The 26,053-nt window shown below is 35.6% G+C and overlaps 1 protein-coding gene and 2 long non-coding RNA genes across 9 annotated transcripts in view; 2 read left to right on the top strand and 1 right to left on the bottom strand.

The window, feature by feature from the left end:
• LOC141379990 (uncharacterized) overlaps window positions 1–26,053 on the bottom strand; it is a 221,111-nt gene that overhangs the window by 149,576 nt on the left and 45,482 nt on the right. The gene's annotated exons all lie outside the window — the stretch shown is intronic.
• The window catches only part of hcn1 (hyperpolarization activated cyclic nucleotide-gated potassium channel 1), a 195,686-nt gene that overhangs the window by 130,876 nt on the left and 38,757 nt on the right, over window positions 1–26,053 (top strand). The window lies entirely within an intron of this gene.
• On the top strand, window positions 6,526–13,670 carry LOC141379806 (uncharacterized). The gene is made up of 2 exons (XR_012396631.1): window positions 6,526–10,911; window positions 11,096–13,670. It is a non-coding gene; the product is annotated as an uncharacterized lncRNA (long non-coding RNA).

Raw genomic sequence — 26,053 nt, 5'->3', positions numbered from 1 at the left:
AATGTTAGGCAAATTAAGGGTATCATTTCTTAATAAATATACATTTTTATTATCCATAATTATAATAATTTAAGATAAGAATAATAAAACTAATGCTAATAATAACGATGATGAATACAGCCTTCGATTTTGGTTAAACTTACATAAAGTCCCTGAAACTTTTTTGTATGCTATTTGAAAGCTGTTTCCCAGCCCCTTCACACATAAACACTTCACACTGTGTCAAAACAAACACACACGTTCCTGAACCCGTGCCATGACTGCAGTCCTCTGACCTCAGCTGTATAGTTCATTACCAAGCTAATTCCAGGATTCAGATACTTAAATCATCAACCGAGATGCCAAAGCGTATCGACTGCACAGCACGCGGCGTCCATGAGTGGAGCATTGGCAGATTATCCCTCATTCCAGCGTCTTGTCTTTTGAGGGCCTGTTGTACTGTTAGTGGATCATTATATCACTGTGCTTTCAAAGAGGATTTATCCCCGGAGAAGCACAGAAAAAACACTCTCTCTCTGGGCCAAAGCACAGCCAGAGACGCTTTGTCCCATGGGGAGAGCGGGGTTTATCTAATCTGCTCATTGTTTGGGTGGCAAACCCGACCTCGGTGATCTGGGCTAACGTCATAACACACACACACACACACACACACACATATATACGCACACAACGTCATGCCAACATGAGCCATCAGATTGTCTATTTAATGCCATTAGAGAGGATGAGTGAAAGACGAGATGCGAATGGAGAGAATGGGATTGTGCTTCTGGGAGTTGGCACAGACTACAGGAAGGGTTGTTTTTTTACGGTGTACACATGCACATCTCTAAAATGAGAATATCATGAAGGAGTCCTTTATGTTTTGCTATTTAATTCAAATTTGTTAGTTTTGTTTGTTTGTTTTAATTGTGATAGATATGATAAACAGTACAAGAAAAACGTAAAAATTTACTTAACACTAGAAATATTGAGGCGGTCATTTTAGCCGTTTTTAATTTTTGCAGTTTATCAACTTAGTTAAAATAAAACATACAAATTTATTATTACCTGAATTGTCCTAAATTTGTGTATTTTACTTATTTAACATTGTTATTTCACTGTTATTGGGTAAGAGTTCAGTAAAGCTCGATTCCACAAAACAGACCAAATGCAAAATCAAGGTAAAACTATGTGGTCGCAGGGAACTTTTCTATTCGGTTCAGTGCCTCCTACAGGTTTGAAATACACTTGCGATGGGAATCGAAAGCAAAAGTCGACTCCCGGACATTTGAGAAGATTTAGGGTGCTTTCACACTAGCACTTTTGGTCCGCACCTGGGTTCGTTTAAAGTCAGAGTACGGTACGTTTAGCTAGTGTGAACGTGTCTTCTGAACTCGAGTGCGCACTTGTAAACCATACCCGAGTCGGCCGGAAAGAGGTGGTCTGGGGTAGGGCTGGGCTGTATATCCAGTTCTGAGGATAAATCGATATGATTCCACAATGCGATGCATTTACTGAATCGTTCAAGAACGACCCATCACTACACGCGACATGGAGGAACATGCGAGAGGGGTCTGGCTGCAGACTCGGTGCAGTGCAATCTTAGCTGCATCTAATGCTTTTTAATGCGCTCACCTCACCCCAGCCCTAACCCTACCCATCACAGTGACGTCACTTGCTCCATTGAGTGCATTGAGTCTGACATTGCATCGCTGAGTGATGCAATCTCAGCTTGCATCATCAAGGCTGCATCCAGATACTATTGGAACATGCAGTGGCGCTGTTGTTTCGAAATCTGACTCCCCGGACAAATCTGACTCCCCCTCGTGTGCATGCGCATCACACAAAGCCTGCAGCTGTCACACCAATTTATCAGAAACCTTTTATGGATCATTTCTTTCGCAATTGACAGCAAGAAACATAGAAGCCTTGTCAAAGTGATGAGCAGCACCTGAATGTGTTCAGAAGAATTAAAAAATGGGGCGAATTTATACCGCATTTTGAAATCGAAACCTCCTCATATTTACTGATTATAAGTTCAGTATTTAATACACGACAATCTCTTTTATAACACATTTAGCTCTGTGTTCTGGTCTATTGTTGCACATTGACTTTAATTCCGATTATATTCTATTAATTGTATTATTTTTTAATTATTAAACAATTAGTAAAACTTAAAAAAAAAAAAAAAAGTTAAATAAAAAAAAAAAACATGCATTTGTTTACCAAACATTTCTTTTTAATATCTCGCTGTTAGCTACTCTTTTAACAAATAACAATATGATCATTTTAATGACGATAATAAGTGAGGGAAACCTCTGTGTTTGAATTATATTTTGCTTAAAAAATGTTTTGTTTTTTTTTTAAGTTTTGATAAAGGCCATTTATGGGAAAATACCGGCTTTATATTGTGTATCGTCATTCCTCCTAAAAACACAAAGATATGTTTTTTTGCCCATATCGCCTAGTCTGGGGTACGGTTTGTGCGAACTCTGGTACGGTTCATTTCTAATATGAATGCAATCATACCAAATAACGGAAGTGAACCAAAAACTGTACAACAAACTTTAATGTTCATAACGTTTACTAGTGTGTGTATCTGTGTATCGCCTACTATGTTGACAAGCAGGACTGACCTAGTGCAAACAGTGATAATGTCTGCTTTTCTCCATTCAAAATGACTTCTGCAGACATCGAGTGATGTTCTGAATGTTTTAATATAATTTTTTGTGGCAGATAGACGGTTTTAATACCACAATGAAAAGATTCAGTAAAGGCAGATTGACCGTGATATGCATAATCGTTATATATCATAAATCGCTTTGCTTTAATGGCCATCACCTGGCAACAGCTGTACACAAAACAGCAGCCAGATGATGCAAGCATTCCGGAGTTCAGAAGGAAAAAAGACAGTGTGAACACAAACCAGTTAAGTAGGTGGCAAGGTAGGGACAATCAAACTTGGGTTCGGTCCAGGTAATTGAACCAACTGTGAAAGCATAGAAACATTAGCCTCATTAAACCTCAAAAAGGAGCGTCTCTGTAGGGCACTGAGACTGTCTGAGGAAATGTTGTTGACAGTTCTTGCCCGCACACGAGCAGTACAAAATAGGGCGACAGAATATTTTCCACTGGTTAATCGAACGCAGATGTTTGGTTATTTTTGGCAGATTTGAAATAAGTGTAAAAGCATGATTATATTGTTAAAAAATAAATAAATAAAAACAAATCAAATAAAGTCCAAGTAAAGTCTATGTGTGGGACGCACTTGTTTGTGTTTTTAGATAGATCTGTACAACAAGCCTTGTTTCTTGCACATAAGGAACAATACAAAAAGGTTCAATAGTACAATAAGTGTATCTAAATTGTACAACAAAATTTATCCGGAGTAACATATTACGGATTTGCAAATATGTGTTCTCTCTAGCGGATTTGTCATCTTAAATGTCATCTGGAGATACATACTTTTACGTTTTGCAAAAATGTAAGCCGAGGAATATATTTCCAATGAGCCTGGACTAAAAAATTCAATATCTAAAAATATCAATCAAAAATGTTAAAGATCTACATATATGATCTTAAGAGAGAAGTTCAGCTATGCACCCAATACTTGGTTGGGGAATAAAGGAAATTACTGAAGCCAATGTTGCTTTTATATTGGTTTTCAGCTCATCTTTTTTTTTTTTTTTTTTTTGGTTGATTGTTTTGTATCTTCCTCTGTACAACAGTGCAGGTCTGATATGTTGGCTGGCCAATCAAGCACAGTAATATAATGGTCCACCATTGAAAGTAGGCTAGCTTTGCTAGGAAATCCCTATATACAAAAATCTTGTCAGCAGAAAAAAAGCAAATCTCCTGGTAGATGCTACATTGACTTAAAGCACAGTGGACCTACACTTGAAGAAGACCCCTGAAATCATCACAAAATGTGAAAACGTTACACTGCCTTTCCAGCCCTTTCAGACATGACCTTTTGTGGCTTTTTGAATATTCAATTTTTTTAGATATTGATTTTTGCCCTAAGCTGTAAGTTATCAGCAGTGAAGCTAGAATATAAGAAAGTCTGTATTTTTTTTACTGCAATAAAACATCCATCATTTTAGGGTTATTGGAGGTAGTTCCCTTAAAAAGTGGATTTGTATAGCTTAATTTACAGCACAGAGTCTGTGAATACAGACAACAAACTACATAAAACAATGGCAAGCCCTAAGCAAAATAGGCTACAAAAGAACAATGCAAAATATTAAATTAGAAACATGACACTACAAAACCAACACAGGCTCATTGTGAATACATGCCGCCGTATACATTTCTGGAGAGCACACATTATGTAGCCAGAGCCCAAAGGTATGAATTACTGCATTTCGTTTTTCAAACGAACGCTACAGGGTGGTATGACGCCGTCTACAGCTTCTGTTTCTTTTCGTGCTACCAACTCACTGCTTAACTCCATGTGGACGGCATTTCCACTGTAACCAGTTTTCCCAGTGGCTCGCCGTGTACGCCGTCAGACTTTAGACACAGAGCGAAGTTGACTGCAACAACAGGTTCAAGTCCAGTGAGGACTGGTTCCAGAAAATAGGTCAAATAAAAACAAAAGGCAAACAAAAAAAAAAAATTAAACAAGCAAATAACAGGATGCAAACATGGTAAGATCTGAAAATGTGGTAAAAATCAGGCAGCTTTTCTATTTCTGGATTACTTTTGAAAACACAATTGGTTGGGTTTAGGGAAAGAGGTGGGTGAGGGATCAGTCGGTTGGTCATCCAGTCGGTCAATCGGTGGACAGCGGCCTTTGGTGGATTTACGTGAGAAGAGCAGCTGCGAATTACACTTTCGAAGAGAATATAATATCGCAAAAATCGTTCACAGCGGCCTCTGGTGGATTTATGCGAGAAGACCAAGTGCGGATGGCACTCTCAAGAAAAACTTAAGATCCCAAAAAACATTCTCATCGGTCTTAACAAAAAACAAAACTGCAATAAACCTCCTGGGACATAGTTTAAGCTCTCCAGAAATGTATACAGGGGTACATATCCATAATGAGCCTGGGTTGCACAAAACACAAATCCCTCTTATTTTCAGTTTGTCTAGAAGAACAGAAGAACGCCTATAAATCAGACTTTTGCTGACTAAATACATTCCACCATACTATCCAATCACTATCTGGACAAAAACTCAGACTCGCTTTTATCACAGCTCATTTGTAACCACCGCCAGGAGTTTACAAGCATTTATAAAGTTGCATTTTCCCATTACACACAGCCCTTACATCTTCTTGATTGGCAAAGTCATTTAGCTGAAACCTTTTAGAGGAACAAAGTGTGGGATTTTCAAGCTAATGAGATTCCTTTACTCTGGAAAACAGGGCTCTGCACACATCTATGGCCCATGCGTACCATCAATTTCCCTGTCGTGGCCTCCATGTGCAGGCTTATCTGAGTTGCACACGTAGCCGGTGTCACCTTCACTGCGACAATGACACAGCGGTCTGAGACGGACAAAAGGGCTACCGCGAATTTACATCTCTCCGCCTGTCCCGGCCTGGACTCTTATCTTCAATTTAAATATGATTTTTTTGACCTTGCTGTGGCCGTGCTGGATTTGACACAAACGAGCGCACGTTCCTCCTTCCATTTAGGGTTGCAAAGTCACCGCTGTGGTTTTATCCCGCCATAATGCCAATTAAAATCTGGCTCCATTGCAAATGGATATTAGATACGGCTCCCCTGCCCAGAGATCTGCAAATGGCATTCATATTGAACCGGCCTCTCAGTGGTCACTATATATAAACACCCGGGGTCAAATAACAGAGCCAATGTCACTGGCCTTTACTGCTGAGAACAACAGCATTGCTCTCTCCAGCACACTATGTGGAGTATTTTGGATAGTATAACTAAATTAGTGCTAGGCAAAGATTAATCACATCCGAAGTTACAGTTTGTTTGGACATATATATGTGTGTGTGTGTGTGTATTATATATATATATTTATTATGTATATGCCCTCAAAAATTGACTTTTGCTGCTTGTTCGAACCACTTTTTTAAAATGAGCTGAAACAACACAATTCTTAAGGTTTTTTTTGGATAACTTAATTGTTTTATGTTCAATCCACTTAAATTTGCAAAAACGATTAAGTTCATTCATTAATTAATCGATTAGTGTTGTGACAAGATGGAGGAATTGTGTGGAACCCAGCATCTTTTATACACGTACATACTGTACAGTAGATATCCAAATACTTAATTTTAATTTTACTTAATCTATTAAATTTAGTTACACAGATATGTAAAATTATTCATAATTTGTAGCATATACTGTACATATAAAGTTTATATCTAAATATAAATAAACAGTTTCTCAAATATATGCATGCATGTATGTATTTGTATTTACATAATAAATAAACACAGTTCGCATGCTTAAATTATGTCAAAACAAACTTGTGTTTTGGTGCGATTAATCACGATTAGTTTTTGTCCAGCATTGTTTAAAACATTTAATTTTCTTTCTTTATTTATTTATTTATTTTTTTTGGGGGGGGGGGGGGGGGGGTATTGAGTAGAGAGTATTGACAGGAAAGCGTGGGGAGCGTAGGGAGCAGAGAAAGGGGAAGAATTGGCATAGGACCCCAACTTGGGTCGCTGTGAGCACCAGAGTGCATGTGTTGACGCAGTAACCACTACACCATTGATGCCAATGTTTAAAACATATTTGAAGTGTTTAACTGACAGCACACTGGCCTATTTAAAGCAAAATCGCTAAAAATATCAACAAAAAAACAGAAAATATAGATTTCCACAGATGCAAACAGCAGTAACATATAAACCTGGCTGAGTGTGGTGGTAAGCTTTTCAAAACTAAATGTCTTGATGCTGTGTGTAGCTTATTATCCCTATTCATTAAATTTTTACATAATGTCCATGTCTTTCCCTTCTTGCTTTACTTTCTTTCCTATTGTTTCAATTTTGGGGTCTTTTTGTTTTGGATTTCCTTTTATCTTCCTGGCTTTGGGCTCAATTTTAATGATCTAGGCGCAAAGTCTAAAGCACAAGGCGCAAAAGAATTAAGGGCGTGTTTGAATCCACTCTTGCTATTTTAAGAACGGGAAAATATGCTCTGCGCCGTAGCACATGGTCTAACAGGGTTGAGCTTATTCTCTTGATGAGTTACTGTGTTTTGTGAATAAACCAATCAGAGTTTCATCTGCCATTCCTTTTAAAAGTTAGTTGTGTTGTGTCATGGTGCATTTGTTACTTACATGACAGACTTTGTAAGTGGACAAACTGAATGCTTCACTAGCGAAAAACAGTTAACAGACCATCTGCAGCGCGAACATAAAGCATGAGCCTTTCTCTCTTTCGTGGATAAGGAAATGGTTTTGTAGGCTATGCTCAGACATCCATCAGCCTATATAATTTCATTTGTTAAGCATAAAGATTTGTTTTAAACTATTTCTAAATTCAGTTCTAATTTCCAGCAAACAAATAAATGAACAATAATAACAAGGTTAATTCAAAAAATACACATGCTATGCCCAATATGGTCCTAAACCTGACATACATATATAAATATGCATATAACAAACAAAACTACTACTAATAACATTATACAAAAGCAAGTTGTCATGAATAATCTAAAAAAAAAGCCCTCTGTGATGATGAAGGCATGGAAGCAGCGGTTTTTATATTTAAGTAGACAGTAATCATTTTTGTAATATTTTAATCCTTTAATTCCTTTTCATTTATAAAGATATTTGCATATTGCTGTACAACCTGTGTGTTTTGAGCAATGTGTACGCAAGGTGCACAACTAACACGCTTTGCGCTGGACTTTAGACCTGCTTTTAGCTGGTCTATTGCACAGTCTATTTAAGTTCCTCAATATAGCAATGCGCCAACAATACAGCTTAACACACCTATTTTCTAGACCGAAACACCCATGAGTCCACAAAATGGCGCAAATGTATTTGCTATTTAAACATCCTTATCCATTTACTTAACATTTAGTTTTCATCTTCCTTTCTTCCTTCCTTACTTCAATAGTTTACGTTTCCTGTAATTTCCTTATCAATTTACTTCACTTTTAGTTTTTACCTTCCTTCTTTCCTTCCTTTCTTCCTTCCTTCCTTCAACTGTTTACATTTCCTGTACCTTCCTTGTCCATTCACTTAACATTTAGTTTTCACCTTCCTTCTTTCATCCCTTCCTTTCTTCCTTCCTTCCCCCAATAGTTTACATTTCCTATGCCTTCCTATATACTTCACTTTTAGGGCCTGTCCACAAAAACACAAGTATTTTCAAATCAGCAGCTTTTTCTACACGTTTTGGCCATTAGTCTGCACAGAAAAACTAAACTCCTTCAATAAAAACTCCAGGCAGAATGAAGATTTTCTAAATCCCGGGGTCTATTAGTCATGTAGCTGGGAAAAGAGTTTTCGTCATTTCCTTTGTGTGATGTCAGATTGAGCACAACGATCTACATTGTTTACACATCTCGTCACCTTAGAATTATAAGGTTCTATCTGACATTTTTGTCAAAATTGAATTGTTGACAGATTCTTATTAAATGACATTTTATTTACATTATGGGATGTTTTTTATAAGTTGTTTACATTTTAAGACTTTTTATTTAAAAACAAATGTTAAACACATACTGTTATCTACAGGGAATGCAAAAAACTTAAAGCTCAGTATCTCAAAATCATTGAGAACGCAGATAGAACCTTATAATTACAAGGTAACGATCTGTGCAATGGCCAAAATACCTTTGCTATTAACTGTGCTAACAGGGCTTGTAACATGCATACTTTCCTCGGTGCTGCATTTTGAGTCAACCAGAAATGATAATAACCCTTTTTCGAGGCTTCTGATTGGCCAACATGACTTTACAGTTAGGAATATCTTGAATATAAGCAATATATCTGTTGCTTTGGCATGCTCTTGCCAGCCCTTTGTAGAGAATTTTAGCTTTTTTATGTGAACATTTTTTTAACCCATTGATGTGGGGATGAAACTTCCTTCCTTCCTTCACCCAATAGCTTATTTCCTGTTCCCTCTTTACTCCTTCTCTACTTTTTAAATTTTCTCTTTTTCACTTTTCAGAGTGCCTGCCTTCCTCTTTCTTTTCTTTCTCATTTTTTCTTTCCCTTTTCTGTACATTTTTTTCCTCATTCCTGTCTTTTCATCACCTTTCCATTTAATTTCCTTTTCTTTCCAGCCTGTCTTCCTTTTCATTACCTTTCGCTTCTTTCCTTTGTGCAAAGCACTAGACTACTTCAGATTTTTCCCTCCTCTTCTGCGTTTCGAACAAAAGCACAGAAGGCTAATCCATGTTCGGGTTTATTATCAGCGTGGGAACAGTAATGCTTTGTCAAGATTAGGTTTGTTTATTACCACTCTCTCTTTTTTTTTTCATTTGGTCTTGCAGAAGCGGTCATCACATTAAGTGTGTGCCCGGTTCTGGCAGGGTTATATTAGATGTCAGAAACAATCCACCTAGACTGTCTGCGTCTCTCCTGAATCTCGGGTGTTTGCAGCTGTCGCTCACTCTCTCTACAGGAACAAAAGAGGGGGAAAAAATGTCAAGGGACAATAAAACTAGCCTAAAGCTAAAAAGTTTGGAAGGAGAGGCCGTGCTGTGCTCATCCGAGGGGGGTGATAATGTAGATCTGCTCATTTGCATTGCAGCAAGGGAAAATAAGAATAGGCTAAAATGATCTGATGCTCTAATGCATTACTTTGCCTCATAGGAAATTAGAATCTACAGTATATTTTGGATCCAAAGTAGCACACAAAAAAGTACACCATCTCAATGTCTCAATGTGATCTCCTGGCTAAATAGAGGAAATAATCTGCTGGATTTATATCGATTATTACTCCTGTGTAATTTAAATGATTATTTTTTTATATTTCCCATGTCCTGTTCGATGGTTTAGGGTTAGGATAACCCTAGGATAACATGGGTTAGGGCCATGATAACAATTATACAATTTTTTCTAGTTATTTTGCAAGAGATTAGTATTATGCAGCTTAAATTGCCATTTAAAGGCTTTACTGGGTTTAACTAGGCAAGTTAGGTTAATTAGACAAGTTATTGGATAGGAGTGATTTGTTCTTTAGCCAGTGGGGGGATGGTATTGACCTTAAATACTTTTTTAAAGTTATTAAAATTATTCCAGACCAACTGAAAGAAATGAGACTTTCACTATGTAAATTCTCTTGCTCTGTTAAACATTGTTTGTGAAATATTTGAATGAGTAGATCATTTTTACTAGAGGGCTACTTGTGTTGCCTTTAATTGTAAATATATATATATATACATTGCTACAGTATATGACTTTTAGGGTTGTCCTGATTAGTTTTTTCATCCGAGTCATTTGATTTTGAGTATCTACTGATACCGAAACCTGATCTGATACTTCTAAAATACAATAAATAAATAAATAAATACAGAAGAGCAAAGAAACAGGATGGAGTCAATCCATTGAGCAGTAAGGCTTAGTAGAGACATGGGAGCCACGAACAAACTTTGTATGTCTGCGGTGAACGAAACATGGGGTACATCTTATCACAGGACTAGCAGTTTGTCAGATATTTTCTTATAAAGGGCTGGCAGAGCTTTCTTGGTGAAATACTGGCCGGGTGACATTTTTAATTGAGGTTCTAGGTTTGTTTTTGAGGTGTCTTATCAGGTTTGCTGTGTTTAATGTAACATTTTACTTTCCACCTGTTACAATGCCAAGTTTGCATATCTCACAATGTTGGCAATGTGGTCATCAACACCTTTATCATACCTCTAGACTGCAGACTTACTCACACTTTCTGCTCCAAGCTGCTTCCGTGTTCTACTTTGCCAGCATTTAACCAATAGCGTCTCTGCAACAAAGTGATGCCACTCGTTGTTGTTTCTTTGTAAAGTCAAGAAAGAGGTATACTATAGACCAGGGGTCACCAACCCTGTTCCTGGAGAGCTACCTTCCTGCAGAATTCAGTCCCAACCCTGATCAAACACACCTGAACCAATTAATAGTACCTAAAGCAGATAATTACAAACAGGTGTGTTTGGTCAGGGTTGCATCTAAAATCTGCAGGAAGGTAGCTCTCCAGGAACAGGGTTGGTGACCCCTGCTATAGACACAACTATAGATGTGTTAAATTTTCGAGTCCTGATCGGGAGGTGACGTCCGATTCTAATCGAGTCTGAAACTGAGCGATCAAGCCCGATTTCCGATCATGTGATCTGGACATCTCTAATGACTTTGGCCATAATTTTGCCACAATTTCTAAAACAGGAGCTGACAAATGGCAATCAACACTGTTTGTATAAAATGAGCATCTGCATTAGGATTTTCAACCCAATCTCAGAAGGAAACAAAAGTTTAGGACATATTGTAAGAAAAGTGGCTAATTCGTACAAAACCATATGATTATATTTGCATAAAAATGTAGGATTTTTAAAATGGAGGCACAACCCCAAACCCATCGCTAAATCTACCCCCTAATTGTGGGATGAGCAAATCATACTAAAATGTATAAATAAGATAATACAAATGAATAAGAATAAGCTACTATGTTAAAAGGTTATGACTTGCCACAAGATTGCGTTGGCATTTTCAAGTGATTACTGTCAGTTATGACCAAAGTTTTAAAATATAACCACACAACATTTTGACTTCAACAATCACAAAGATACAGAAAAAGAAATATTGCCCTGGCTTAGGTGTCTTGTAGCATCCAACAAACCAGCCACCTGTTTAGCAATATCAAAGAACAGCTGACCTGACAAGGGATTCCAGCTTTTTTGCCATGTCTGATCATGGAAGAACTGTGTCCTTCTCTCCTGCTGTGAAATGCTCTTTAAATGCCAGGGGGAAAAATAGCTGGGTTTATGCCTAAACTGCTACCAAAAAATCTCCTTCTCACTCCCAACTATTCACATAATTTATTGATGCTCGGTCAGCACCCCTTCTTGTTGCTGTTTGATGCTCCGGTTACCCGTTCATCTTTGTTTTAACAGCACATAGGGTCTACCAATGCTTTTGGTCAGTGATTTGCATTATGAGTCCCATTTAACATACGAATATTTGTAAGATACGAATCGTTTTCTAACAGTAGATTCTTTCAAAAATATTTTGGAACACCTACCCCACATGTAACCCTAAACTTACCCACTTCTAAAAAACATAAATAAGCATCAGGCAAATAAAAGTGGAGTCACATGTATTTATTGCAAACAACCATTTAAGAGCAATACAAGTTGTGTTGCATTCCATGTGAAACCATACAATGGGAAGAATGGAGTAGGCTATGAAGTTTTTAAATAGCTCCAAAACAATCCGTATCCTGCTGGCTGATTTAAAAAGATACTCTTGCACATCAGCAAGACGTGATTGGTAATGAGACAAAAAGGGAGCCAATAGCATTTGACATGAACAGTCACAAAACACAGACGGAGCCAATAGCATTCGACAACCCATGGTGACATATAACGCTTTTCTGGAGGCAATATTTGACCTTATCAAAGACAACATGCAAGCTGTGCCTCAAATGGAGACAGCGATCAAGTCAATTCCTACCTAAAATAACTTGCGCTGCCTCAGAAGACTTAGAACATTCATATCCTACAATAAACTGAGGCTGCAGTTGTATTTGTCTGCTATATCCTATGTTTTATGGTTGGGTTTAGTGCTAGGAGCTAGGTTTCGTGCTCGTTAAGTGTTCATAGTGTAACGCAGGTAAAATAGTTTTGACTGCACTGTAAAGAAGGATATAACAAAAAGTTATGAAAACAAATATGTTCATGTTACTTTAACTCATTTTAAACAATTAATAAGGTTTCAACTAAAACTTTTTAGTTTTTGTTGAATCGAATTTTTGCTTTTGACAATCTAAATTGATGTCTCTTGATATGTAGAATCGATGTTAATATACAAGCATTTGAATAATTCATTGATTGTGAATGTATATATGCTTTAAATGTTAACCAGGTTGTCAAAATAATATTGAGGAAAAAGTAGTTAAGAAGCGTTTGGAGAAGACGAGCAGTTTAAGAAGTTTAGTATAGGCAAGTGGTGCAGTCAACTCCAAACTCTTATAAACTATTTTAAAGTACCCTATTTTTTTCCTTAATATTATTTTGACAAGCATATATACATTTAAAATCATTGAATTATTCAAATGCTTGTATATTTTAACTACATCTATCCTATCACATGACATCAATCAATTTAGATTTAGTCAATTGCAGAAATTTGATTTAATTTGATAATGTCAGTTCATACATCGGGGTCACCAAATTGTTGGAATAATTAAATCAATTCCATGCATGTTTAATAAAAAAGGTCAAGAGATGATTTTCTTTATTGTTTAACATATTAGCAATTTATTGTATACAAATAAAAATTTCGATTTATAGAATTCTGTTATCCTCATTGCAATGCAAAAGTTACATTCAGGGATGCACAACAGTTTTCATTTCATGACTTATATAGGCAGCTGATATTAACAGGTGGAGTTTAGTGAAATTTATCACTTGTCAATCATTCTTCAGTCCTCCATTGGCCGCACCCATACATACATCCTCCTATTTTACGAATTCTCTGCACAAAATTAAAAGCATGGACTTTCTCCGCCCGGTTAGGCTTTCTCAACTGCACATGTTCTGTGCTCAGTTTTAACACATTTCTGCTGACAAAAAAAGTTCAAGAAAAGAAAAGTTCATTTGATTCAACAAAAAAAATTTAGGCGCACTGTAAAAAAAAAATTAAAAATAAAGTTGAAGCCTGAATAACTTATTAAAATGTTAAATCAACATAAAAGTATTTGTTGTCTTGACTTTTTGTCATTAAATTTTTTACAGTGTATTTACTTTAAAAACCAGCACCCCAATAATAGCAAATATATTACTATAATAAATCATTTCATCATAACAATAGAATTGTAGATGTCTTTGCATCAGAATATCGACCCCAAAGGTTTCTTATTTAAAGCAACAGAGGAACCCACATGTCGTAAAAATGACCCTGAGCATCAAAGTTTGACAACAAGGGGTCCAGACCGAGCGTCCGAGTTGTAAGAATGTGTTGCATCAGGTGAAAAAGGTGAACGTTGACCTGACATCACAAAAGCTTCTCCTGAAAATTCTCTCCTGCTGAACATCTTTGATTTTGCTCTTTAAAAGAGCTGTGCATCTCCTGCTCGCCACACAATGGCGTACCGTGGTTCAACCGTGGTCTGAATCTCATCCATGTGCTGGTTTGATCTGCTGATCATAGGAGATCTGCTTCTGCAACGCCACAGATGAGTGGACTGATGAGAGATAAAGCTGCTGGAGTGTGGTTATCTGCCATTAGTCGGCGATCTCATGCTTGTCTTCGCAAATGGAGCAGCAGATAGGATCGTAATGAGTCAGACAGCGTGAGAGCTGAGTCAGACAACTCTTCATCAGATCTGTTATAAAACCGCTGATTAAGGCACAAGCTTAGTTATTTATTTAAAAGACATGAATGCAAACCACTACTATGAATAATAACATGTTAGGCCAAGAAGGGAAAAGAAATGGGGCAGGTAATGGACAGAAAATTTAAAGAAGCGTGATGATTAAAAAAAGAAGGGAAGGGAAGAAAAAAATAATGTAAAGAAAATGGAAATGGCATTTAAGGAGACAAGACAAAGAAAAACAGGAAGGAAAGAAAGACAATGGAAAGTAAATAATAAAGGAAACGGAAATAAAAGGGTGGGAAAAAGCAAAAGCAAACATAAAATGGAAAGGAATACACAAATAGGAGAAATAATTAAAGAAGGAAGGAAGAAAATAAGGTAAAACTGACAAAATAAGAAAAAATAAAAATGAAAGAGGACATGAAAGAGAAAATAGAAAGGAAGGAAGGGAAATCCAGCAAAACAGACAAGACTAAAAAAGAAAGGAGTAAGGAAATAAAGAAAAATAAAATAAATTGAAAGTGAAAGGTGGTGAAAAGGCTAAAATGGAGAATGATAGGAAGACAATAAGGCAGAATGTAAAAATGAAAAAGAAATGCAAAGTAAATAAAAGTAGAAGGGAAAGATGCAATATAAATAAGTGACAAATAGGATAAGAAAGAACAGAAGCGGAAAGGAAATAAATGAAAAGACAGGAAAGGGAAAAAACAACAGGAAAGAAGAAACGAAAACCTGACAAACAAAAAGAAACAGTAATGGAAGCTATGAAAAATTGAATAAAAGCAAAGGATAAAAGCTAAAGGAGACAAAAATAAAAAACCGGAGGAAGGACAGGAAGATAAAGGAATGGAAACAAAAAGGGTGGAAAAGAAAAACCAAAGAAAAATAGAAAATGGAAAGAAAACGTAAAGGAATGGGGAAAATGTTCGGTAAAAAAGGTGCACAACCAACAGTATCTGAGGTTTTCACTAAAATGACTAAGTACAAGTGTGAAAGTGAAAGACTGAAGCAGTGTACTGATGCTGTGACACATAACCTGATAGATTCAAAAGACCAAAGAGTTGTTAGATAGAGACAAGATTAATTAAACATCACGTTTAACAACTTTAGTGAGATGCGATCCAGCGGTACATCCTTAATAAACTGTCCGACGTGCACTGCTCTCAGGAGCTCAGACGAGTGCATGACAGTGTGGCTGTGTGTGTGTGTGGTCACGTGATGTGCGTTTTCAGCGAACGGAGGGCTGTTCAGAAATGCTAGATAAAACACAGTGTGGATGTGGATCATTTTCGTTCTAAAATGCCATTTTAATACTTAAATCGTATTATTGTAAACGGGGCCAAGTGTGCATTTTTTGCAAGTGGGTTTACGAACAGGGGCAGGGCGAGGATTGGCGATGCCGGCTTAGCATCGTGTTGTCTATTGGCCATCAGTGATGGACGATAGCATCGTCTTTCGGCCTAACCCTATACAGTATAGAATATAAAGTCCATGGTGCGCTGGAAAAACAATATTGTGTACGACTCCCATGAGCTTGGAGGACTGCATCCATACATCTCTGCTATGACTCAAATAACTTATTAATAAAGTCATCTGGACTGGCAAAGAAAGCATTCTTGCAGGACTCTCTGAGGATTCATCTTCAATGCCTCCTCCTTTATCTCATCCCAGACATGCTCAATAATGTTCATTTCTGGTGACTTGGCTGGCCAATCCTGGAGCACCTTGACCTTCTTTGCTTTTAGTAAATTTAATGTAGGCTGAAGTATGAGTACGGTTTCCTGCTGAAGAATCACAAATGTCTCGATATCTCAGGCTGTTGATGTTGCCGTCCACTCTGCAGATCTCTCGTACGCCCCCATACTGAATGTGACCCAAAACCATGATTTTTCCTTCACCAAACTTGACTAATTTCTGTGAGAATCTTGAGTCCATGCGAGTTCCAGTAGGTTTTCTGCAGTATTTGTGATGCAGTTCGGTAGATGATTCATTGGAAAAGTCTACCTTCTGAAACCTTTCCAAATGACAACTAGAAGTCAAGTTATTATTTGTTGCTCTTATGACTGGAGTCGACGACAATATTGTCTGACATTTTGTCAAGTAGTGTATATAAATATAAAAGGACAGGCAATAATAAACAAGAGTTTAAGAGGAAAGTCAAGGAAAGCAGAAAAAAGTTACATATTTTATATTCAAGAACTGCAGGAATAGCTGGTAAATCATGTGTCGATGGCTTTTTCTGAAGCAAATACACAAACACACCGTTGACACTGAGAGGACGCCAGCTGTCATTCACACTGACAGCTGGAATATTTTAGCATTACCTCAGTGGGAATCACAGAGTCCATGTTAAGCAAGCTTTATGAAATCCCCTCAGGATGAAGTGAGTTTATATCAGCTCTGGCAGCGCCACTGATATTTGTGCTTTAAGCCACATGCCCAAAACGGCTTGACTTCTCCTTGCCTCCCGGACACCTCAGGACTTCTCCTTTAAAAGCCTCCAAGCCGCTCACGACTAACCTAAAAGTTCTCTTCTTTCCGAGCTCAGCCTAAATCAATGCTCCGCGAACACAAACCGGGCCTTATCGTGCACTGACAGATGCAACGAAATCGATGTAGAACAAGAAGTGACATGGTTTTTTTGTTTTCGCCCTCATTTCCATTATTACCCGCAGTCTTAGGCAACGTTTATTCACAGGTGCTGTCGTCACCGGGCTGTGACAATCCGTTAAACCAAACAGCCTGATCCCCTGATTCTGCTTCCTGAATATATGTGTGTGTGTGTGTCTGAGTGTGTAAGCAGACTCTGATTAAAATGGATGAGTTTCCAAAGTTTGAGGTTTATTTCCTCACAAAGTTTGGATGGTGTTTGTGTAGTCTGGTAAGCTGGTGTCCAAGCTTCTTGACTAGCATAAAATTGTTCAATATAGTAACTTTTTTTAGAACCAGCACATAACACAGAAAACGATATACAGTCATTGCACTGGTAGAAGTGTGATATTGCGTTTATACAACAGTTTGATGGCATAATCGTGGATATAAAAAAAGGAAATCAAACACAAGTGTTTAAAAACCCTTTTGTAAGAGGAACTAGTTTCTTCCTGCAGCTGATCTCTGAACAGCAGAAACCGTTGCTACTTCACCACCTTCTCTTGAGAGCTAGTATTTGAATGATTCTCTAGCGTAATGTCTAAAGTGATGATAAAACAGGTGATCACATTTTAAGATCATAAGGCTGAACGGCATGAAATGCTATCTCAGTCTACAGAGATTTCCCAGTATTTCTCTGTTGCAATCGGGAGATCACAATAAGTATCACCAAAAAAGTCAAAGCAGCGCAACCACCAACAGATTACTGTTGTGAAATTACACTGTTTTTCTCCTCTAAGTGCTTATTATGCGATCTCCAACAGCTGCAATATTTGTCAAACTGTAGAGTGCCCTCTGCTTGTCACAGTATGTGGGTGGAGTAATACAGTACACAAGGGTGAAGAGGCTGTACGAGTTCTGTTATTTGCAAAATATCGCACAGCTATCAGCCAATCAGATTCAAGAACCAGACAGAACTGTATATACTATATAATATACTAGATATACTAAATATACTCTATATACTAATGAATGCTCAAGCAGGCACTCACAGAATCTTATTTTTAAATACTCAGACGATACGATAATTTTAAGTTTACTGAACAAACAAAATCCTGTTACTGTTTATTTTCTGAAATTGATTTATTTGTTGAGTGGTGTGATGAAAACTTTTTAAAAGTAAATGCAAAAAAAACAAAGAAAATAATCTTTGATCCCAAGTGTGTAGTCGAGCATTTAACAGTGTTTGTACATAATCAAGAAATCACTCAGGTACAGACATACCAACCTGATCTCACGAGAAAACGTAAGTATTTTACGTTTTGCCAGTTTAGTGGCTAATTCGTATGAATTCGTACGAGTTCAGTCGTACGAAATTGTACGATTTTAAAAAGGAGGCGTGGCACCTATCCCCACCCAACCGTCATTGGGGGATGAGCAAATCGTACTAAATTGTACGAATTAGATCGTACTAATTCATATGAATTAGCCACTACATCAAAAAGTTACGAATTGCCGTGAGATTGTGTTGGACATACACGTAATTGGGAATTTACTTAGACAGTTCTCTAACATGGGACACTCACGTAAACTGGATCAGTGAAAAGCTTCACCAAAGACTGTATTTTCTACGAAGGTTATGGTTCTATGGTGTTGATAAGAAAATCATGTGCTTATTTTATCAGTTTGAGAGTGTTATCAGGTATGGTCTATTTAAATGGTATGGCAATCTTTCTGTAAATCTGAAATCAAAAACTTGTATTATTATCAGAACGGCTACGAGGAACTGGAACTTTTACCCTTTATTCAAACACTTTACGAGCAATTCACTCTGAATGAAGCGAAAAGAATTTTAAATAACCCATCTTATGTACTCTTCCCATTTTACATTCTTTTAACTTCTGGAAGCGGAACAGACTTAAGAACTCTTTTGTCACATGTGTGTGTGTGTGTGTGTATTTATTTTATTTTTCTCCCCTGCATGTAATTATCTTGCATGTTTGCTTATTTTTAACTGTTATTGTGTCAGAACTTGCTGAAGTGCTGTGTGAGTCCACAGACAATTTCCCCTTAAGGGACAATAAAGTGTACAAACAAACAAACAAAATGTTCTATTTTCTGGATTTGTTCATTAGTATTGTCAAAAGTAGCCATACTGGATGATGACTGGATTTAAAAAATACGTTTTGAGCCAGAGTATAATTTTGATTCATACAGCACACACTGTAAAAATGTAATCATTTTCAACTTGTTATTTTTTTATTAACTTATGAAAGACATTTTTTATTCAATAAAACTTGATTCTAGCTTCTACAGTATTATATTTGCTGGATTTTTTATTAGTATTGTCAGAAGTAGTCATACTGGATGTTGTCTGGATTTAAAAATACATTTTGAGCCAGCACACAATTCTGATTCATACAGCACACACTGTAAAAATGTAATGTATTTTGTACTTATTATTATTTATTAACTTGTGCCAGACATTTTTTAATTCAACAAAACTTAATTCTAACTTTTACAGTATTATATTTGCTGGATTTGTTCATTAGCATTGTCAAAATTAGCCATTCTGGGTGTTGACTGGAATTTTTTTATTTTATTTCCTTTGTGTTGTTTACAATGGGTCACATAACTAAAATACTTCTGCAAAGAATTCTTTTTTTTTTGAGAATTGGCCAACATGATTTTACAGTTAGGAATACAATACCAAATCTGGCATGCTGTTGACAATGCTTCAGATGGCTTCTTGCATTTTCATATGGACAAAGTTGTGTTTTTTTTTAAACCGTGCATGTATAGGCAAGATTTTTTTTTACTCAGGAAAATCTCCATTTACAAAAATACCCATGTATACATGGACATAACCTAAGTGAGTGATTCCCAAAGTAAGGATGAGAACCCTCTGGGTAGAAAATAAATTATACTGAACTATTAGAATGATCATATTTTATCAATAACTAACAAAAGATAAAAAATACTAGTTAATAGTTACATAAACAATAACAACATGCAAATAAAAATCTGCCTTATTTTTTTTCTGCTGGATTGTGACCCCTTGATGATTGACACCTATTGGTGTATGTGTGTGTGTGCATGCCATTGTGTGCATTGTTTGTATATTTATTACCACCTCAGAGGACAGTGGAGGTCTCGAATCACTGGTTATTTTTGGGGTCATGGGCTGAAAAGTTTGGGAACCCCTGGCCTATGTCACTCTTAGCACACCTCACACCACAGAAAAACCTGATAAGGTCATCTTTAGAACCACCAAGATAATCGGGATATACCTAAGAATGTGAGATAATTGAATGGTGTGTGCAAGTGAATTGTAAAAGTAGATATTTTTTTACACAATTTAAATTGGGAAGAAATTGAATAAAAGTAAAAAATGTACTCAAAAATACAGAGTCTGTGTGTATACTGGTTTTGGTGTTTTGCAAGGACAGCTTTTTTGTATAAGGACGGTGGTTTACGGGGACATGCCTAATGTTCTTGTAAATCAAAATCAGACTTAAGAGAGTCATTCAGATTTAGCATGGCCCTTTGACATTCAAATTTTGCCACAGGTTTAATGTGAGGGTTGGGTTTAAGGGTAGGGCCATGTAATTCTCGGTTTTATTTTATAAAAAAAAACATTTCTCCTAAAAAATCCCTGTAAACCACCAATAAATTTAACCAACAAGCAAGGTAAGCAGATACTTAGGGCTGCAGGATATCTGGGGACCCCCAATAAATACCTAGATGTTTCTATAACTTAAATACCGTATTTTCTGTAGGGAGGGTCTGCAAATAAAATTGTAACATAATTATTACATTCGTGCAAATGTGCCCCCACTTCCAATCATGGAGCATTTTGGCAATAAAATCAGGTAGTTTATTTAATATTTTGTTTGTTTGTAGAATGTAGTAGATACTAATGTAGACAAGAAGAGTTATATAAAATATAAAAATAAAAACTAATGATAAAATTAGCAAAGAGTGCATATATTATGATTGTTGGACCCCATGGCTGTAATTGCTTAGGGCCCCCAAATAACTAAATTGCTCCCTGTGTGTCTGTGTGTGAGAGAGAAGAAATACAGGATCCGTATTTGTGGCCATATCAGTGTGTTTGTTTTCTCTGTGATGCACAATGACTCACTGTAGTTGTAGAAGAGCTCATGGCACTCGCCCTGCCACCGACTGACCGACCCACAGGTCACCTGTTACTCATATTCTGAATATTCAAGCGCTGGCTCAGACTCTCAAGCAAAGAGTATTTGAGGAATTCAATAAGAATAAATTGGGCACCCACACCCGCATCATTTGCACAATGTTTAAGCACCCAATTCCATTGCATGAATTATGCAAATCGAGGCATGGCATTAACTAGTTCAGGCAAATAGCTTGGAGCCATGTTGAAAAAGGCATCATTTATAATAAGCCTGATTTAAATAGGAAAGAGCCAAGTGTTTGCTTGGGGAAAACAAGACATATGCTGGGAATGCGCTGATGTTAAAATAATGTCTTAAACCACTAAGAATGATAGCTACTAATGATTTCTGGGCCAATAATAAATATAAGGCAGATATTGCAATTCTTTGATATATTTATTTAATTTCTTAGAATTAAAACAAATAAACAAAATAAAAGCAATATGACAAATGTAAAGGCATCACAATATTGTAATTATTATAGTTTTAAAAATATTACTTTTAATATGTTGTGTGATTATAAAGTGTTTAATTAAAATAGTGCTAAAATAAAATTAATTATAAATATAATATTAAGTTCAAGCATACTAATGATAAAATTGAAACCAAAAATTATAAATATTAAGGAATAGCATGGTATTACATAAAAATTATTAAATTTAATTAAATATTTTTACAGATGACAGAATTGTGCTATAGTTGTGCACCAGATGATAAAAAATAAAAAATAAATAATAAATAAAAATCTGGTATACAGATAAAAAAAAGTAAATAAACCATTTTACAGATAGCAAAATTGTGCCAAAGTTTGCCTTTTGCAAAATGAGAATGATGAAACAAAAAAAAATGCAAAAATAACAAATAACAAAAAAGGACAAAAAGACTAATGCAAAAATGAAAAAACAAAACAAAAAAAACATCATAACTTAAATAAGAAGATATAAAAATAAAAATAATAAAATTAAAATTGAATAAATGTCACACTATTACATAAAAATAAAAAAACAAATATTTTATTTTTACAAACGACAGAATTGTGCTACATTTTGCATTATTTTACAAAATAAGAATGAGGAAAATAAATAAATAAAATAATAATAATACATTATAAATTTTTAAAACTGACTAATCCAAAAATTAATAAAAAATTAAATTAACGCATATAATAACATACAGAAAATAAATAAAGAATACTTTTTACAAAAAACAGAGTTGTGCTACAGTTTATCTTATTTGACAAAATAAGAATGATGAAAAACAAATAATAATAATAATAATAATAATAATAATACATTTTAAATTAAAAAGAGAAAAAAATAAGACCAATGGTATAATGTAAATAAAAAAATATAGAATAATAATGTCAAGCTTAATAATGCTAATATTAAAATAATAAAATTATTTAAGAAATTACATATAAATAAATATAAAACTATTTCAAACAAATATAAAGTAAAGAAAACATTTATAAATAGCAGAATTGTGCATTTTTTTCCCTATTTTACAAAATATAAATGAAAATAAATCTTTCTACATTTTAAGAAATATTTTTTTTAAATGGTTTAACTTTTTTTGTTTAAATAGTTTTTAACAACAATATTCATTTTAAACAAACAAAATGTTTAATTATTTAGTTTAGCAAAAAAAAATACAAAATCAAAAATTCAACAAGAATAATATACACTCAAAATAACTTTATACATTTTGACAGAAAAAAGAAAAAAAATAATACTAGTATTAAGAAATACAGCAATAACATTAATGTCCAGCAGTTCAGCAAAAAAGTCTGAGGAAAAAAAAGTCTAGGTTCTCCAAAAAGTCATAGAATGCTTTCCAAATAGAATAGGTTATCTTTTCTAAGGCAAGGCAAGAGGCCACCCCGTTTTTCCACTGAGATACACCAGGACTGTCTTCTATTTTCCAAGAACACACAATTACTGTACATGTTTAGTTTTCAGCAAACATAAAATTAACAACAGTCTTTCATATCTAGTCACATTTAAGTTCAATGGACAAATATGCAATATACACAAGCTGGGATCAAGCGGAATTCATTTACCAATGATTTGACAATATTCAGTATTTTAACTCAAAAACAACTGACTTTATTACACTCCCACATACAATGAAATAAAGTTCCCTTCTCTTGTTTACATTTATAGCATGTATGAGGGATATAGTTTAAATAATATATTTTACAAAAACATTGTGCATCTTTATTTAAATATACTTATACACAGAGTTATTAAAGCATATTTAGTGATTGATCTGTAAATAAAACACACACATTTTTCCTTAAATTCCACTTTGAGCAATGGTGTGTTTACTAGCATCGACAAGCAGTCAATACATCACTGCTTCCTTCACACATCAGACACAAAGACTCCTCAGAGATGGAGTCTAAAATCAGCATAGTCGACTAAAGCAGCCTGAAGACATCAGCTCTTTAAATTCTTCAAGCCTCTGTCTGAAAGACAAGGATAAAGACTTGCTGTCAAGGCTCTAAGTAGCCGCAGGTCTGTCTGTTCTTCTGTTCAGATGCAGAACAGGGAGAGCTTTGGGAACATTAGTGCAATAGCTTGGTGCTAGAATTGTCCTGTCCATCCAAAACCATTTCACCCACACTGATAATAAATCATCACCATTTCTGCACACTACTTCTACTTTTATTCTACTTTTCTTCAACCTGGAGTCACTTTATTTTTCCTGCCTATGGGAATTAGAAAAATCAGTCCTGTGATTCCTCTCCAATCAAATCACACATAGAAGGTAAATCACATCATAATGAACTACCTCAACACATGGCGATTTACAATTGCAGCAACTGTTTGGGAGCATTAAAAGTGTCCATTAAAATAAGATCTTAAAAATAAAATCTTTACACGCATTGTCCCAGAGACTGTTTAGAATGACCGAAATGGCCTTAAACACCCAGCAGGCACAAGACATCAACGTGACGTTAGCTTGACATTGTACCCTAACGTCATGGGGACGTTGTGTTTTGTTTGCAAATAAAAATCTGTTTGATGTCAAAACTCAACATCAGGCCGACATTAATGTCCAACATCCAACCTAAAATTAACCAAATATCAACGTCTAATGATGTTACATCTTGATGTTATGTGGACGTTACCAATATTTTGGTTACCATACTTGACGAATAAATGTCAGTATCTGACGTCAATATGATTTAAGATTTTGGATCGACATTGGATTTTGGTCACTTTCCAACACAACCTAAAATCAACCAAATATCAACATCATTTAATGTTGTTATTGGTGATCAAAGTAACGTTGTCCTTAGACACTGGCTAGATATTGAATTTTATTCACCTGATGTCATCTGACATTTTTTTTCAGTGCATCTTGAACAAAAATTCTTTTTTGTTTACAATCTTATTTTATTCCATTCAATACAAGTCCTTGCGAAAGAATCTCTTGTCGCCATCTAATCGTATAACAATTAAACCTGCATTAAGCCAACATTCATTATTAAAGGGGGCCTATTGTGTGGCAACAACCAGACAGCCCTAAGTGAGAAGCAGCCATCCGCTATTAGAGCTTCTGTACCATACTGGCCAAACATAATGTCAGCAACAAAGAGGCATTAAAAATCTGGTGTTTAATGATGCACTGCTGAGCCACTTCTTTTGACATTTTTAGTTTATCACAGGGATAACCGTTTTGAATCTACCTCTACGTTAGCACATAGAGCTTTTGTGGGCTACTTCGAGCTGAAACTTTACATACACACTCTAGGGACATCAGAAACTTATTTTACATCTTGTAAAAAGGGACATAATAGGTCCACTTTAATACTATGGAAATATCTAATCAATTCCATGTGCGTTAAATAAAAAGTTCAGAAGAGGCTTTTCTTTAAAAATATTAGTAATTTATTAGATTGACATTGGTTTAAGATGTTGCATCAACGCTGGATTTTGGTCACTTTCCAACACAACCTAAAATCAACCAAATATCATCATTAGATTTGTTATCACTGATTAGCTTTTTATAGCGTAATACTCACTACTCTTGAGTACTTTTTAAAAGGGCTACTTCTTACTCATACCTTGAGTAATATTTACAACAGATACTTTTACTCTCCTTGCCCTACATTTTTAAGCAAGTAATGCTACTTTTACTCAAGAATGATTTTTCAGTACTCTTTCCACCACTGCTTAAACATATCAAATAACCCCATTCAGTGAGCCTAGCTCCAACACTACAAAAATTATGTTTGCTGCTTGTGCAACTTATTTAAAATGAGCTGAAACAGCACGATCCTTGAGTTGTTTTTTTTTTTTTTTTTTTTTTTTTGGACAACTTGATTGTTATATGTTCAATCAGTTTGAATTTGTAAAAACTACTAAGCTAACCTAATTCCTTCATGTTGTCCCAACACAACTCCATTGTGTGGAACCTAGTATTTTTTACAGTGCTGTACTGTAAAATAAAGTGCTACCAACAATATTGTATCACACGGTTACAGAAAACATATCAACATGCTTCTTACTACAGACAAAACAAAACTAGAAGACAGATTACACAATCAAATCTTATAAAATAAAAAAATATATATATTTAATCCTAATTTAGAATTTTCAATCTCCATGTTCAATCCTTTACTTCCACTGTATCTGTTCAGCTGAGTAAACGGAACCAACCCCATGACGTCAGACACAGCGACATTCCAAGATGGCGGCGCCCTAGGTCTAAAATCTATAGTAAAACATGCCGTTTTCTTCTATATGATTACATTAATCGAGTTTAATATATTTTAATTAAAGTGGATTCCATTGTACAAAATAAGGTAAACTTAAGTGAGTGCTTAATTTTCCCTTTA

This window comes from Danio rerio, chromosome 21 (genome assembly GCF_049306965.1).
Source record: "Danio rerio strain Tuebingen ecotype United States chromosome 21, GRCz12tu, whole genome shotgun sequence".
Lineage (NCBI taxonomy): Eukaryota > Metazoa > Chordata > Actinopteri > Cypriniformes > Danionidae > Danio > Danio rerio.
Note: the sequence above shows the minus strand (reverse complement) of the source record. Positions and strands in the feature narration are given on the sequence as shown.